The sequence below is a fragment of the Pygoscelis adeliae genome, unplaced genomic scaffold, assembly GCF_000699105.1.
Source record: "Pygoscelis adeliae isolate BGI_AS28 unplaced genomic scaffold, ASM69910v1 Scaffold610, whole genome shotgun sequence".
NCBI lineage: Eukaryota > Metazoa > Chordata > Aves > Sphenisciformes > Spheniscidae > Pygoscelis > Pygoscelis adeliae.
In genome coordinates, this window is record NW_008824008.1 from 705,214 (window position 1) to 719,599 (window position 14,386).

Here is a 14,386-nt window from a genome sequence, read left to right on the forward strand (position 1 = left end):
TTGTCCAGGGAAGACTTGTGGTAAATTTTGTAGACTTGCAGTAGTCACATTCCTTTTCTCCTTTTTCCCTTCTCCTCTTCCAACTCAAAGTAGACTTCTTGCAAATTCAGTTTCCATCCTGTCAGCAGCAACAGCTGCTTTGTGCTCTGCTGACTCTGTATGTCTTTGAGAAGTTCTACTTCAGAAATTCTCTTCCATTCCCAGTCATGGCGGTGCACCTACTGTAGAGCTGGTGTAGTGTACATGTCATTTTATTTTTATCTTCATTGAAATGCAGCCGGGACGAGGCATGAATCCATTAAAATGTCTTGGAAATGGAAATGTCTTTCTGTGACTGGTTTAATGTGCCTTTCTGGTTGAGAATTGGAGGCGTCCATCTTGCTTTGATGAGCTTTTTAAGCATCCGATTCATTACTGCTGATGCTGTGAATTTCATTTGTACAACATCTCTTTCAACATATGGACTGATAAACTGCATCCTGCTTAACAGTAGGATAGAAATTTCTTTTTTTACATCATGGTTGAATGTTCTTCAGGACTGATTAACTATTGAACAGCACATGCTGGCTAGTCTAGAAAAGGTTCTGATGATCTTCTCTAACCATTCAAGTATTGCAGGTAAGTTCTGTCTACCAAAAAAACCCAACCCCCCAAAATCCCAAACACTGCACTATGTGCTTAGTGTTTCACCTTCAAATGTCAGTTTGACAGTAAATGCTGCCTGATTCTTCAAGTATGAAGCAATTCTACTAAATGAAATAAGCTTAATTTGTAAATTTCATTGAAATAATAAAATTAGTCCAGAACTAATGCCCTTTTTGCAACCCAGTAAAATTGTTTCAGTGGTAGTATATGGCTGCTAATTTTGGGGAAATTATGTTCTACTGTAGGACAAACGGATGCGTATGTCATAGAAGAATGGTTGCTTGTCATCCACTCTTCTGTGACTGACTGACTGGGTTGTTCTGCAGTCATGTGGGAATAGTGTCCCACAAACTTGAATTTATTTTTCTTTCAGTGTATCTCTGAGGTAAGAGCTTCTCCTTAAAATAAAGCTCCAGCATTCTCATTGAGCAGCTTTCAGGCATTATTTGGATTATACAGAGAAAAAGGAGCTGCAATTATGAGCTGCTTTAAATGAGGCAGAAGCAAGTGATAAAATAAAACTTCATGTTTCAAAAGGCAGTGTCTGGTTTAGAGAAAGTAATCTCTCTTAAAGGAAAAAAATCACCAAAGAAGTGAAGGGGAGAGTAATTATTCTGAAACATGTCTCTGAATTAATGAAATTGCTAAGTAACGAAATACACTGACACACTTTTGATGAAAGCATTCTGCCTCTGAAGGAGAAGGGTGTTGTAAGCTGTTGCTCTTTGTGGCATGCTTCATTGCTACCTGCATGGCTTTCCTAAAACCTACAAGATGTTAACAGACGTAGTGATTTCTCTTGCATAGCCTGCATCTGTTTAGTAAGAGTGGCATCATGTTAAAATGATTATACGAATCAACAGTAGAAGTGCAAAGCCAGGAAGATCATCTCTGTGACTGGGGTTTGCTTGGCTTGTATATCCCTTGTACTAGCTGCAAAATAAACAAAATACTTCTTGTGTTGGAGATTTCCTACAAGCAGGACATCACATGTTCCCAAGAGGGTAAACAGCTTGGATATTGTTGCAAGTTCTAAAATAAACCTTAAGTTTCTTATATGGTGGATATGAAATAGCGCTATGAATTTTCACCTTTGTTGAGCTCTACAGCGTGCATTGGTTGTTTCACTCATCTTGTTCCAGGTCTGTGATTCATCTCTGGTGAACCTAAGCCAGTGGTATTCTATTTCTGAATCTTCTGTCAGTCCCTCATGAGGTATGCATTGAGTAACCCTGGAGTCACTTAATGGAAGCTGGGCCTTGAAAATACCGTGGGGAGTGTTAAGGACCATCCCCATACAAAGGAAGTGTGCTGCAGTAAGATGGTCTTTCAGTTGCCATGTGCTTTCTTGTGTTTTCCAGAGATGCTCTGTGAGCTCTCAGAGTAGGCACCCGTCCCGTGTTGAGCAGAAATTGATAGTTACTGTGGTTACTTTTGAAGTGACACTGATAATTTAAAAACAAGACGAAACCAACATCCCCACTCCAAACAAACCAACCATAAACAGTTACTGGTTAATAGTCCATGTCTGGCTGGCTTTCAAAATCCAGGGGTAAATTACCATGCAAAGGCATTTACTCTCAGTGGTGTTGAACTCAATGCAAATGTGGTGGAAAAGTGCTTTGGAGCCAGAAGATCATGTCTTGTTGGCTGTAGTTTCTCGCTTGTAGTGAAGTGGATAAGAAAACTCCTTGACTTAAATGAAACATTGAGCTCTTCTGGTCGGGTTGATTAGACCTGTTTCATCAGATTGCAGTAATTCAAATGCAGTGGCTGTTTAAAATGATATTTGGCATGTGTAGAGCAACTGACACAAGAGTATACTAAACATACAGGCTCTTCATTAACAGATAAAACTCTCAAAGTTTTATAGAGGGCATATACTGGTTCATCATGGAGGTGGGCATAACCCTGATTAACCTTTCTACCAGCAGTCAACTTGGCCCAGAGTATATAAATTTTCTGTGAATTCTTTTATATCTTCATAAGCCTAGCATTCTGTTGAGCACTGTTCTTCTGATGCTACAGATTTTATTCTTTGTAAACAGGAACTTCTCCACTGAATATAATGTAAATTGCAAGGGCATGTTCCACTGTGAAGAACAAGTTATGAAAATATCTGTCAGAAATAATTGCAGTTGATCCTGCTGTCGGGCAGGAATATAGACTGGATAATTTCTGGTGTCTCCTTCAGCAGTATTTTCTATAGCTCTGTTACCAGGAATATCAGAATTTAACTCAAAATGGTGAGAAAAGAAAAAATCACACGTAAGGGAAAAAAAAAAGGGAAAGGAAAGGTTATTAATCTTCTGTTCATGGCTTTGTACAGTGGTTTGTGACATGAGCTTACTCTTCCATGACTATGTAAAAAGCAGAGTATGCTCATGGATACTGTTTTTGAAGATGTGGCGGCTTTTGGATGTACAAATGCTTCCCTGTTTTTCACTGACACCTAAGGATGTCTTAAAGGCCTCAAACAGCTCTTTGTTCCTTTTGAAGTTTATACCTTAAATCAGATGTGGCATACAGTACAACCCTTTGTAGAAGACTAAGGGCATATGGAGATAAATACATGGTAGGGTGGTCTGAAGTGCCAAGTTGTCTGTAAGAGTGACTTTTCAGCAGCCTGTAGAATAAGTTAATGGGAGAAGTTGCAAAGCTGTTGGTTGCCATTGCCTTCCGCTTCCCCGATCTCTAGATTGTAAGACTTGCTACAATTGTTCAGGACAGCAAGGCGAAAGAGAAAGATGAAATGTATAGTTGGCAGCACCAAAAAAAGGTAGGTTGGTAAACAGTTATTGTAATTTCATGAGTCTGGTAGAAATTGAAGTATCGATACTATTCTTAAAGAGCGGACAACAGTACGTTTTTCTAATGTACCCTTTCCTCACCAATATGCAGTTGATAAGATTTTATTGAATGCCTCTGTTAAATATCTACTCTTGAGTATTTCAACACTGATGTTTTGGGGGTTTTAATTTACCTTTCGTCAGAAGGTTTCTTTATTTCTCCAAATGAGGAATTTTCCCTTTCCTATAAGCCTTCAGTATTGTGCAGAAAGAAGATCCAGGATGTGCACTCCTTATTCTTGTACAATGGCACATTTAAGGAATAATGTATTGCTTGTTTATTTGCCTTTCAGACTATTCTCTATACCCAAAGGTCCACAGCTACAGAAATGTTCTCTGCCTGGAGTTGAACAGGATATTGCAGTCATTTACTATTGCAATGCATTGTAGTGACCTCCAGGCTTTTTTAATCCAACAGAGTATACCAGTGGGTAAAGTACTGACCTTAGAAAGGCTGCAGAGGGTTTGAAAGAAAACAGCTAGTTTGAGAGAAAATGGACCACTCAGTGTCCTTTGCTCATGTTATCTCTGCTGTTTTGAGTTGGAGCATGGTAAAATGGAACAAATGGTCCCAAAATGAGCTACCTGTCCCAACTCAGACCCAGGCTTCCTTAACCCTGCATGTCTTTAACTCCTTCAACAGCTGTCTTCCACTGGGACAGAGGTGAAACTTCGCCAGGCCGCATTTGTTGAGCAGTGGTCCTCAGATTTGCAGCTCTCCCTGGGAAGACCTCAGAACAATTACAAGTGTGTCACCTGGACAAAATGTAAAACTTCGCTGTCAGACTATCCTATCCCTGGTAAGGCATTTGGAGCCACCTAATTACTGATGAAAACAAGCTTAGTAAAAAGGAAAATCTCTGCAAAAGAAGCGAACTACTACAGAGAAGTTGCATGTTTGTGAAATGTTCATGTTGCACTGTGATGAGTATACTGTAAAAATGCAGACGAAGTAATAGGAGGAGAATCAGTACAGGAAAAGAAACACTTTCTAAAGGTGTTCTGTAGTTTGTTGTTTGTAGCTATTATTTGTAGTATCACCCTCCCTGTGAGGGAGAACTTATTGTGACCAAAGACTTCATTTATAAAAAATGCCTGGGAGTGTTATGACGGAGCTGGTTTTGATTTGACCAGTCAATGAACCTTTGAAAAAGCATTGCATGAATATGATGTTTTGCATGATAGCTCTAAGCCTGGACAGCGTGTGGGTGAGGTAGGCTGTAGTCTGTAGACCTGACCTATTTAGCTGTGTGTCTTACTGTGAAGTTTCACCTCTAAATCTAATTCCAGTATTACTTCCCTTCTGTGAGCATGACTGTGCAGCTGTGGATCCTATGCAAAGCCTTACGCACATGTTTACCTCTGTGGTCTAGAGGACATTGCACATGCTGGTATTTCCTTTAGGCCCGTATTTAAATTTTTGCAAAACCAAGGTCTCAATACACTTGTAATATTTTTCCCTGTGTAGCATGGGTGTGTAGTATTATAATATAAATAGAATATAATAATAGTGTAAATGATAATATAAAAGATAAGTTAGCACTACCCAGTACAATGTGACTGTTCTTAGTTCATCTTTAAGTGCCCGTACATTAATATGATAATAATGATTAATCATGATAATGTGCTAAAACACTAACAAGGACTAAAGATAATTCTGAATGACATTATGTGTTAAATTCATTTGCTAAGCAACGCTGAGAACAGCTGCAGAAAATCACAAAGCATTCTTGTATCTTATGTAGCCTACTTTTTTTTTTTTACTTGGTAAGTGCTTTTCTTGTTTTAACTTGGTTTGTTGGTTTGTTTATTTTTACTTTGATAAACATAGCCAATTAAGTTAATGATATAATGTAACTGGGTAAACTTAGCTTCCTAGGTACTGGCCCTACTGGGGCTATAACTGTTGGCTGCATGTTAAGCGAATGCATGGGAAATAGGAATAAATGAGACATTTCTATTCTTGGGTCCCCAATATGTCATTTTAAGATAATCTGCCATTAAACAATGCTTGGGTAATGCTGGGGAGGAAGTGTTAATGCTATTCCAGCTGTTCTGCCTGGCATCACTCCCAGGTCAGCCTGGGAACACCGGTGCAGAGCCTGTACCAGGAATTAATTTTGTTGGAAGTAGCATTGTCATAATAACATTCAAGTCTGTTCATACCCCTCTATGGGAGGTTAGAGAAGTGACACAACTTCCCGTGAATCTGTGTTGTAGAAGAGTTGATAGCAGCCCAAAATGCAAGACAGACTCAGCCTGTGCTTATTAAGAGGTTCCTGTTCTGTCTAGATGAGTACAAGAAAAAGCCTTTGTTCCCCGTTCACTTTGTGTCTAGCGAAACATCGCTCGGTATCAGGGTTCTCCAACAGCTCCAGAAGCAAAGCAAACAAGCAACAAGAGCCACTGAAATGGTGGAGCTGACAGTTTACAGCTAATGGAGGGAGGATCTGGGCTGAAGCATGCAGGCTCCATGCCTCCCCAGAAGTCATTTCTTGTACATTTTTGGTAGGATATATGTGCTTAATATAAAACAAAAATAGTCCTCCTCTCTGAGACCATAGTCTCTGTTAGCTAGATGTACAGGGCTTAAATTTCCAAGGAAGTCATTATTTACATGGTTTAGGTACAAGAAAGAACGCTGAAGTTCTCACCACATGCATGTCTCAGAATATTTTTAAATGTGCTGAATGTGTGCAAATTCTTTATGCTTTACATCTGAGGATAAATAGTACAGTTCAGCACAGGAACATCTCCAATGTGCTATGTTGGATGCTGAAATCATGGCATTCACAAACACGTATATATTTCACGTATCTAGTCTGCCAAGCCTGTTCCATTCAGTTTATAATTTTTCAGTGTTTTTTGAGGTGTAAAATTACATGGTCAGAAAGCAACACTGTTCCCTGAATCTTCTTTTTTTCAAAGATAGTAGCTTCAGCTGTAAATTACAAAGACATGCTACCTGCAGATAAAATGTTGCTGTAAATTAGAAAGCCTGAGAGACTGTGAGAGGCAGCTGAAATCGGACACAGTTTTTGCATAGGTCTGAGGTAGGATCAGTCAAGTATGTCGCAACTCACAGTAATCTGCTGAATGATTCTCTCTTTTTATTTCAGAGAATGTGTTTCATTTAAATTATGTATCATGGGGTACTAGCCCCTATGCAAGCAAAGTAAAGGCAGCTGGCACAAAGGATTAATTTTGATGCTTTTTTTTATTGCAGAGATATAGCCCTGTAAGTTAAACAGGCTAGAGTCATGAGAAGGAGAACAGGACAACATTTTTCCTGCTATTCTGTTGTGGTCAATACGTGGCATTTCTGCTGATTGAGTTTCAGTTTGGGAAAGTGTCTGAATTGTTTTATTTATGTTGTATTACCGCACATATCTGTATATATTTATGGAAAATCAATAAAGGCACAAAAATGCCTGTCTTCAGTTTGAACCTATTTTGTGTAAATTAGGGATAAAATGTTCTTACAACATTGTGTCTCGCCAGTTGTCTACTGCAGTGAATTTGTTGGACTCATTAAACATCCTAGAGGACAAGATGTCTGTAAACTCACTCAAATTAATTCATGAACACTTAAATTACTAAAACTTGGTTTTCTCTGTTTCTAGCTCCTGATTAATTGCACTTTCAAAAGTTATTTAAAGTTGAAGGTTGAACAGACAAGCTTTATTCCTGTAGGAAAGCAAGCTAAAGCTTTCAGTCTGCATGGCAATGATTGGTATCCTGCTTGGCAATGTCTGCAAAGATGCCAGAGTTTACCCTGAGACGCTGTAGGACAAGAGTTGTCTCAGTCTGTCCAGCTTACGGTGCGTTAGCAGGCACCTACAGGTAGCCTTCACTGGAATTGCAGTCGTTCAATGTGGCATCTTTTCAGGTGTGCTCTATGGTAATGCAGGAAGGGTGAAAACCACACTTGGACAATTCACATAAGGGTTTGTTAGGTAAGAACAAATGGCAGCTGAAGACAAAGTTTGGAACAAGAAAACAGCAGTGACGGTTAGCCAGATTTCAAGCATCTTATGGTAACCAATGTGGGAAGTTCTTATTTGTTGTTGTAAATATTGTGAAATAGTAGTCTATTAAAGATCTTGTGATAATGCAGTCGGGCTCTAATAAAAATGGAATTTTTCTTCAGTGTATGTGTTACCATTTTAAAAAGCTGTGGCATAGAGTAGAGTTAGAACTCTACTTTTAATTAGAATTGTTAGTGGTGGTCAGCTCAGGCCAAAAAAAGCAAAAGACCCTTTTACTATTAGCCCCAACTAAAAACAAAAGAAAACAAAAACCCTAGACACCAAACAAACAAAAAACAAAGGAAAGAAAACAAACAAACAAAACAACTTGTGAAAGTAGCAACTGGTTTGGTAAACAATGCAGTCTGGAAAATTGTTAATCAAGCTGATGGGCTATCTAGGTTAAAAATAAAATTTTTAAAAATCCAGTATTGTAAAATACTACTTGTGAGGTCAGGATCTGGTGTAAGGTTTTATCTTTTGTTTGTTTGTTTTTAAGGATACAGCTTGTATATTGGTAGTTGTAGGTACTTAAATAACACAAAATCTAAACCTTCCTCTTTGCCATGCCCTGGAGAACAGAGTATTGAGGACAAAGAGGATCAGGGGAGACATGGAATGACTTATAAAAGGTGTTTGTACTGATGCAGAGAGGTAAAGCGGGGCAGGGGGGAAGTTACTTTTATAGCCACACTTACAAGTGCTTTAAAAGCTCATTGTGCTTCAGAAATGTCACGTTCCTTTTCCTATTTCCCCACCATCATTCACAAATTTCTGTCCAGCCCAACTTAAAACTCCCTGCCACTCAAAAGAATATGGAGTCTGTTATTATTCATGTATCCATTTGATTTCACACCAAAACCCAGAAATATGTCCTAGGAAAAAAAAAGTTAGAAAGTAAAAAACAAAAAAGATGAAAAAAATACTAGATGTTAGAGAGAAATATGTCAGTTTATTCAGCTGCTCATTTCTACACTCCAAAATGTTTGCACATTTGAAATACAAAAAAAAAAGCACTTGGCTATGCAAGCAAAATTGGATTTTGTTCCTTTGTTTCCAGGGCAGCTGTCAGAAGGATGGGTTTCTGTGAAACCTGATCTTCCTTAACTTTTGTTTTGTTTAGGAATTTGACCCATCCTATTTATATTAGCTTTCAGTGGTGCTTTCAGTAGGTGGGTTGAAACCAGGCACCCAGGCCACTATTCCTGACTGAGTGGACATTTATTTTGCTGGTGCCTTGGTTTTCTTATCTGTCAGATGTGTGTGGAAGAGCTCTTGAGCAGCGTTATAAAACTGTTCTTGTAAAAACATATAGCTCCTACTTTTGTTTAGCACACTGTACTTCGGGGGGGCAGGGAGAGGGAAGTCTAAAAGGTGTTTTCTTATCATCGGGTTTCCTCCCTGTGGAGTATCACTGAACCTGTCTCTTACTGATTTTGCTGAAAAAGCAGTAAACAGTCAATTACCTAGGAAATACATGAACTACGCACATTATTGCAAAGGGTTTATGTAGCATAGGGTATGGAAAGTATGCTCTGATCTGTAGTCTACAGGAGGCTGGAAACCATGTGAAGGAAATTTCTCATCTTAATTCAGGGGGGTTTTGTGGACAGTGAGTCATTTTTGTGTGGAGCAGCTTCATGACATTCATTGTGTGTTGCAGTAGCTCACGCTACCACTTTGAAATGGAGAACAGGAATCAATCAGCTGTCTCACAACGGGATAATTCTTTGCAAGTGATGTCAGGACAGTTGGATTTAAGTTGATTTGTCTTATATGCAGCTTCTATGGGAGCTGGAAATTATATCGGAAAATACTTAGGGACAGTCATATCTGATTCTCTGGGCATCTGCTCTTGTTTAGGAAGCAGGGCTCACACTTATTTACGATACAGGAAATTAGTGTCCTTCAGTGCATTTTTTCAGCTTGGCATTGAAAAGTAGACAGCAGAGCGGTCTGCTTATGCTTGTATTCTGGACACATAGCCTTTGTGAGGTTCAAGAGAACACGAAATCGTTTCGAATTTCCTAACCTCCTGGAAATAGGAACAGAGAAAGACACAGTCTGTCTTAAAATGATCTATCAAGGGAATAATGGCAATGGTTCATGTGCAGGCACAAAAGAATACCTCTTCCTCCACCTGTGTCATCATGGCAGAAGTAGCCTCTTGCCTCAGAGAAGGGTAGGTATCTCAAAGTAAGCAGCCCATGGGCAAGATTGGGGTCACAGACTGCCAGCTGGGCCATCCCAGTAGATGATGTAGTAGACAGTTGCTTCAGAGGAAACATACTTTAACTGACTTTAAACTATCTAGTTCAAATTCCGGTTGCAAGTTAGGGACAACAGCATAAAGCTTTGTGCAGGCCAACCGACCAGGTATTTGTACATGAAATTTTTTCCTGAATATTTACAAAAAGTATTAATAGGTTGAGCTACTAGCCCATGGTATTTTCCAGGTAGGTACTGAAAGGTTGTTATGTGCACTTCCTAGCTGGATTGCAGTGTAGAAATAATGCAATATGAGGATAAATGACAAGATGAAGGTAAGATGAGGGGGGGAAATGGCAAGAATATGATAAATATGAATGAATTAGGATTGGCGCGTATTATTGGTAGTGTTGACAATGTCTCAGCTGTTAAGTGTGTGTAATTAGCAGCGATAAAAGCAGCTGTCAGTGATGGATGCTCTTATTACAGTTACCTGGAACTTTAAACTTCATTCACTGTTTCATGTATTCACGTCCATTTTAAATTGGGAACAGTAATTTCTGGAAGTTCTCCGTAGTTTATTTCTTAATTCATGTTTCAGTATTTCTTCAATTAGTCTTCTCTTCAGATAGTTTCTTTTGGAAGCGATTACTGCATTTTATGAAGTGACCTAGAAACTGCACCTCTTCTGGCATATCATATGTCTTTTCCTATTTCTAATAGTTTCTGTCTTTTTCTCACTAGCTGGACATTTTCCTAAAATTGCCTGAAACACCAGTCTCTTTTTCAGAAAAACAGCCATGATATTAATTGCCTTTCTAAGAAGAAAAATAATTATTTTATTTATAGACTAGGGGAAGGAGTTTGAGAGAATTTATGAACTTACATCTTTTGTTCACCTTGGGACTGAAATAAATTATCTTAAAGTATTCACGTGGACTAGTGTTGTTCTGTGGACAAAAAGTTAATACGGATTTCCTCTCCCCCTGCCCCAATTTGATAAACTGTTTTTGTGTAACTTGAGCAAAAATGCTACACTTGGCCTTGGGAAGAGGAAGCACATTATAGCATTTACAAGATGGTGATCAAGCCGCAGCCTGCCAACCAGTCGGTTTTGTCCTGTCCATTTTGCCATGTTTACATGCTGGAAATGTTGCTGTGTTCTTTTTCTAATGTATTTCCAATTATCTCGTAAATGGCTACTTTTTTTTTCTTTTTTTAAGGGATATACACAACAGTGTCTAAAATGTGTCTGGCAACATTGATTTAATGTTTTAGCTTGTGTGATCCTTAGCTTTTTCTGCCAGACAGCGTAGCTTTGGAGTGAAAGGCTGTGACCAGACTGGCAACTCTCAGACGGCACAAGTACCTCACAGACCTCTCCAGCAGAGGATCAGTTTTTTTTCTGAAGCAGGCTACACGTGAGCATGGGGGTTTTTTTTGAACTTTGAGGATTTAAAATTGGAAGTACTTTTATGAGATATTATTAACTACAGCTAGTTGAAGAAAATGTTGGTAGAAGGCTTTTCATTACAAAACGTGCTTTTAATAGAACAGAAACATTTGCTTGGGGGGGGAGGAAATTAAAGAAAATTGATCAAAGACTAAATATTTCATTTCATTTGTGTTTTCCTGTACTCTAAGGAATATCTTTTTTTAGGCTTTTTTGCTTGAAATTTTGACTGTTAAGGCTTTCTTTCTAGTTTAGAAATATTTTTAAAGTGTTGGATATACCGCAGATTGGAAAATGCAGTTCCAGTAGCTCTGTTAGTGGTGTGGGAACTTGAGCGTACTAGGAGTCACAGTCCATCAGGTTTGAGATGTTTGTCTGCTAGTGTTTAAGGAAAGTATTCATATATTTTCTATATAGGTATTTTTCATATGCTTTCATAACATTCATACCTGTTGAGAAGTCTACAAGATAGAAACTGAATAAGAGTAAAATCAGGCAAGTTGCTACTAGCTTCTATCTAGTTCAGGAAAGGTTTACATTTGTAGTTAAAGTGTAAAAGCACTAGGAAGTGAATCCAGAAACACTTATGTTTGCTGGTCTGTTGCTCATTCAAATGGCAGTTGCTTTTTTGTGGTATGTATTCCTTGCCTGCTGCAAGAAAAGAGCTAAGTGTAATTGTGACGTTACTGGCCAACAGATGTTTCAGAAACAGAAAATGATCCCCTGTTGAGCCCTCGATAACGGCTGCCACCCGAAAAACACATTAAAATCCTGAAACATTAATCTAAAACTAGAAGTGTAAAAATGAATGAAAAATGTAGAACTCGGTCGTATGCCAGGGCTCTAGAGTTTAGGAGAGTGAATACCAGTGCTCCAGTGGAATTGTGTGAGGGCTGTGTTATGCTTTATGAGCACAGGTCTCCACTGAGGCTAATGTGAAGCTGCACTGTCCCCATGGGAGCTCTAGGAAGCATTTATGCCTTGGGCACACACTAAATCACTGAGGTTTTCCTAGAACAAAAAGAGCATGTGGGTTTATATCTCCCTTAAGAGCTTTCTCGTCTTTAGATGACCATGTGCATTATGCACAGGTGTAAGGGGTGTGATTATTATTCCTCCTATGTAATACTGATCTGATGGCATGTGTGCATGAAGCTTTACAAAATGTGTAGTGTTTATACTCTCCAAGCTTCTAGTCTAACTAGGGTGAATATTAGGCAAATGGGTTAATGATTTATAGGGAGTAGAATTAATCAAGTGTGAAGGGCTGGACAAAATAGAGAGTATTTACATTGCTATTTTGTTGTGAGCCTAAAGAAAGCTTGGCACTATGGACATCAGAAGGTGTTCTAGCTGTGGGGAAGCTCTGGTAATTGAGTCACAGCTGAAGAAGAAGCCAAAAACATTAGAAGAGCAAGCTATGGATTGCAGCATTTTTTGAAAAATACGTACAAAGGTGCTAAATGGAAGAGCTTGAGAATTACTTTCGCACTTACATTTAGGCAGTCAAAAGTAGGATAAGGTTGTACTTGTACTTCTTAAATTCTTTAGTAAAAGCAACTCAGGTAAAGTACGTGTCTACCCTGATCATGGCAACGTATCACTTTGTGGTACCCATCTCAGATTTTCCAGTTCAAACTCTTTCAAAGTAATACAAAGGTTTGTCATTTAAGTTATCCTTTAGTCTTTTTCTCTCTTGCTTCCTGGCATTACTCACCGCAGAGTTCTTCTGGTGGCAAAGACTTTCTCAAGGATGCTCAGCTTGTTCTTGCTAGGATATACCATACCATATTAATGGCAGTGTTTTGGGGAGAGAAGTCCTCAATCCACCTGGTGTACCCAGGTGAATTAAACTTGTTCCTGTACTGTCCTTAGCTCCCTTGGCTTACTGGATCAGACACACATCTTGTTGCTGTTCACCCCTTTGCCCAGCTCTGAGGGGAGGTGGGGTGGGGTACAAGAAAGAATACAGTTCTTGATGTCATTTCACATTTGAATTATATTCAGTACCTGTGAAAATCTTGATTTCATATGAGGTATTTGACCTTGCGTGTTTCCGTAGATTTTGAAAGCCTTTTATCCCTGTCTCTGAACTCTCCGATTCCTCACCAGAGTCAAGTATTTCTGAAAACTTTCAACGGCTACCTGAGAATAGGAGAGGCAGACAATTACCTGTTTGTCTAAAATATCTGCACTGTATCTCTGCTTTAATGCACTTACAGTGTTTCTCTATAACCGTGGGGGTGCCCATGCTTTTAAATGGTGCTCTGTGCCCCTGCCTGGCAGAATCAATTCCAAATTGCTGTTTAACCATAACAGGGAGTCTTCCCCTACAGTCAGAAAGATGTATGAGCTAGTGTCTCTGTCTTCATGACAACGAGGAGGGAGAAATTACAGAACAGCCTGTTTCGCTTTCTATTTTCTCTTTTCCCAAACCGTTTGTCTAGAAAATTGCCCAGTTTGCCTCTTTGGCACCTTTTTTCTTACCAAAGCACTAGGAGAAGCTCTTCTTTGGTTAAAAGGAGCATGCTAAGAGGGCACCTCTGCCCTTACACCTTCAGCTAAGTTTGCAGTGATGTGAAGAACAGTTTTTACATTGTTACTGGAATCTTGGTATGCTGCCTTCCATTTCAGTACTGTAGAAACTTTCATGTTGCTGTATTAGTTCACCTCCATGAGTCACTTTCTCTCTCTTCCTCCCTTTTTGGTTGTTTAAATGAATGGCTTATGAAAAATTGCATTTAAAATTTTCCATTTGGAATGAATGACACACTTTTCTGAATAGATAGTGTCTGATGTAAAAGACATGATGTAATGTCTGATGTAATCCCCAAGTCCCTCAAATCACTGAATCTTTTGCCACTCAGCAAAGTAGGACCAAACATGTCTTTACGCTCTCCCCATATTCTGTTGTGTATCTCCAAGGTTATGATGTGATGATCTGATGTGATGAAAACTCAGAGAGAGAGAGAGAGAGAGAGAGAGAGAGGAACAATTTCCTTTCAGAAAAAATATAAGTAGAAAAATAGCTCTGCAATTGCAACTAGAACATGAAAATGCAATGTCTTTCATGCTGTGATGTTTTTATTTACTACAAAAAGATAACTACAGGAAAGTATTTTGCAGCAGAGTTATCTTTTTTCAATGTTGCTGTTTTAACTTCACCTGAATTGTTTTGTTTTGTGCCACTTGGCACAGGAAAA